Genomic DNA, 4059 nt, shown 5'->3' on the forward strand with positions numbered 1-4059 from the left:
TGTACATAGGGTCGCTATGAGTTGCAAGCGACTCGATGACACATAACAACAACAACATATTCCAAGTAGTGGAATAGCTGCGTCATGTGGAACTTTTATATTCAGCTTTATGAGGAAATGCCGAACTGCCTTCCGGAGTGGTTGTACCATTTTATAATCCCACCAACATTATGAGAGCTCCTATCTCGTCATATTCTTTCCAACATTTATCACTTACTGTCCTGTTAAACATCGCTACTGCTACTGGAGTGAGATGGTATCTTATTGTGGTTTTGATTTGCATCTCTCTTATTGCCAGTAATTTTGAGCATTTGTTCATGTATCTGTTGGTTATCTGAATACTTTCCTCTGTGAAAAGTTTTCCATGTCTGTTGTCCATTTTGTAATGGGGTTATCAGTCTTTTTCTTGTGGAAACCCTGTAGAATTCTGTAAACTTTTGTTATGAGACCCTTGTCTGAGATGGTATTGCCAAAAGATTTTTTTCCCAGGCAGTAGGTTTTCTTTTCACTCTGTTGGGAAATGTTTTTGACACATACAGTAATTTAATCTTTAGAAGGTCCCATTCCTCAATTCTATCCTCTCTTGGTTGTGAAGTTATGGCTCTGTTTGTTAGCCTTTTTATGCTATGAGCTAGGCCTTCTCAGGTTGGTCCTATTTTGTCTCTTATGAGCTTTATGGTTTTGGACCTTACCCCTAGACCTCCGATCTGCTTTGAGTTGATTTTTGTGTATGGTGAGAGGTGTGCCTCCTGCTTCAGCTTTCTGCAGATAATAGCCCAGTTTTGTCAGTACCATTTGTTGAAGAGGTTGTTGTTTCTCCATTTGATAGGTTTTGTTTCCTTGTTGAATATAAGCTGACCATAGATAGATGGATTAATTTCTGGGTTCTCAATGGAGTCTTTGATCTTTTGCAATAAGTGCTTCAAATGTTCTTCATTTTCATCAAAGTTGTATCATCTGCATAATGTAGGTTGTTAATGAGTCTTACTGCAATCCTGATACCACATTCTTGTTCATATAGTCCACCTTCTTGCATTATTTGCTCAGCATACAAATTGAAAAGGTATGGAGAAAGATTATAGCCCTGATTTATGCTTTTCCTCATTTTAAACCATACAATATTCCCTTGTTATGTTTGGACAAATGCTTCATGAGAAATCTTAAGCATCAACACTGTTAAGTGTCCTAGGATTTCCATTCTCTTAATATGAGCCATAATTTGTTATGATCCACACAGTCAAATGCCTTTGACTAATCAATAAAACTCATATAAACATCTTTCTAGTATTTTCTGCTTTCAGCCAAAATCTACCTAACACCAGCAATGATGTTCTTCTTGCCATGGCCTCTTCTGAATGCAGCTTGAATTTTCAGCAGTTCTCTGGAAATGTACTGTTATAGCAATTTTTAAAAAAATAACCTTCAGAAGGATTTTATGTCCATGTGATATTGATGATATTGCTATATATATTTCACAGTCTGTTGGATCACCTACCTCAGGAATGGAAACAAATATGGATCTCTTCCAGTCAGTTGGCCAAGTAGCTGTCTTCTGTATTTGTCAGAGATTTGTTAGCATATCCAGAGTTGCATCTGTTTTGTGCATCACCTCAACTGGTATTTCATCAGTTTCCAGAGCCTTATTTTTTTTTCAATGCCTTCAGTGTAGCTTAGACTTCTTCCACTATTTCTGGTTCTTATTCTTATGCTACATCATGGAATGGTTGAATGCCATTTAGTTCTTTTGGGTACAGGGGATCTGTGCACACCTTTCACACCCATTTTATCCTTCCTGCATCACTCAAGATTTTGCCCATGTAGTCTTTCAGTGTTGTAACATGAGGTTGAACTTGTTCTTCAGTTCTTTGAGCTTGAGAAATGCTGAACATATTCCTCCCTTTTAGTTTTCTAATTCCTATTCCTTGCACATTTCATTATAATTTTTTGTTTTGTCTTTTTGAGCTGCTCTTTGAAATTTGTTAAGCTCTCTTACATTAGCAACCCTTCACATTGTTTTGACTTCTTTTCATGTCACTGAAAGTTTCAGTGTCTCTTCTAACATCAATTTTGGTTGTTACGTTCTCATCTGTCTTTCTGTTTTTCATAGAGGATATCCTTGATGTTCCATAATCCACCTTGTCTTCACGAATGAGTGTTTAATGTATCTTAGCTATACATAAGATGGTTTTAAAATTCCACTAGGGGACGCCCAAAGTCATATATTGGTTGTTGTGGACTTATTTTAATTTTCTTCAATTTCAATTTGACTAGTGGTTATGTGTCATCGAGCCATCTGCAACCCATAGCGACCCTATGTAAAATAGTTCTGGAGCCTGCACTGTCCTGAGCCAGTCTCACTGAGTGCAACATACCTATTTCCATTGCCCCCGTTACTATATTAACCCATATCATCTGGGGTCTTTCTCTCCTGTGCTGTCCCTCCACCCTTCCAAGCATGATGCTCTTCTCCAAGGATTAGTCCCACCTAATAACCCCCCAGAGTATGCGATAATGGGGTCCTGCCCCATTAAATCAAACAGTTCCGAGAGAAGGGCCGAGGATTAAATGAAGATGCAGAGAGGCTACCACTGATGGCAAATAGCAAAATTTTATTTTTTAGACAAAGCCTATATAGGTTTTAGTAGCACATCTGATATAACAATCACATTATCTCATACAGTCCTGAGATGTTGACCGTCTGGTCAAACATTAACTCTCACAGACCTCAGCACAATACAAAGATGTTTTCCAGAATACCTTATTGTGTGTTTTAAGGAACAAATGGTTTTGGTTGATAAAGACACTATATACCTTAAGGTTTAAGACATTTGGTAATTCTTATTTTTTAACATCCTACTTCTTTGAGTTGTTTACTGCCAAGCAGATACTCTAGCCAAGATGGAGTTAGTCTTGCTGGTCTTATAGTACAGGGCTAATCTTGCTTTACAAGTTAGCCAGACTCTGACATGTGAGATGGAGCTTCAAAATTCTAGCCTCCAAGGAGAAACTTGGTTTTACCCTCTCCAAGACACACATATTTGTTTTCTTGGTGGTCCATGGTATGTTCAAGACTCTTCTCCAGCATCACAACTCGAAGGCATTGATTATTCTTCTGTCATTCTTAGTCATTTTCCAGCTTTCTGATGCATAGCAAGTAATTGTGAAAACCAAAGCCTTCACACCCTAGTCTCTAGACTGACATCATTGCTTCTCAGAACTCTGGAAAGATCCCTGACAGCAGATTTACCTAATGCAATTTGTTTTTTGGTTTCCTGACTTCTAGTGCTAAGAGTATTGATTGTGGAGCTGAGCAAACTGTAACTATTGACAATCTCAATCTCTTCTCCATCTATCATAGTGCTATCATTTGGCCCAGTGGCGAGACTCTTTGTCTTCCTGATGTTGAGTTTCAATCCATATTGAAGACTACAATCCTTGATCTTCTCCAGCCAGTGCTTCAGGTCCTTCTCAGTTGCATCAAGAAAGGTTGTGTCATCTGCCACATTCTTCCTCTTAAAGCCCAGCCTCCCAAATGATCTCTTCTCATATAGATTGAAAAGGTATGGAGACAAGATGCATCCTTGGCACACTCCCTTACTGATTTTGAATCGTACCGTTTTCCCCTGATCTGTTCTGAGGACCACTTCCTGGTCCAAGTATAAGTTTCATGTAAGCATGATCAAGCGTTCTGGGATTCCCATTCTCCTCTAGGTTAACCACACAGTCAAATGCCTTTGCATAGACCATGAAACACAGTTTTCCTTCTGGTAATTTTTTGCTTTCTGCTGAGATTTATCTGACATGGTCAATAATGTCTCTAGTGCCACGGCCTCTTCTAAACCCTGCTTGTATTTCTCATAGTTCTCTGTCAATGTACTGTTCCAGTCATATCTGGATAATCTTCAGCAGGATCTTGCTTATGTGTGATATGAGTGATATTGTACAATAATTTCCACACTCTGTCAGGTGACCATTTTTTGGAATAGGTAGGAATAAATATAGATCTCTTCCAATCATTGGCCAGATCCTCCAGATTTCTTGACATAACCTGGTGAGCAC

Source organism: Elephantulus edwardii, unplaced genomic scaffold, assembly GCF_000299155.1.
Source record: "Elephantulus edwardii isolate Elephantulus edwardi_28Jun2011 unplaced genomic scaffold, EleEdw1.0 scaffold00005, whole genome shotgun sequence".
In the NCBI taxonomy this organism is placed as follows: Eukaryota; Metazoa; Chordata; class Mammalia; order Macroscelidea; family Macroscelididae; genus Elephantulus; species Elephantulus edwardii.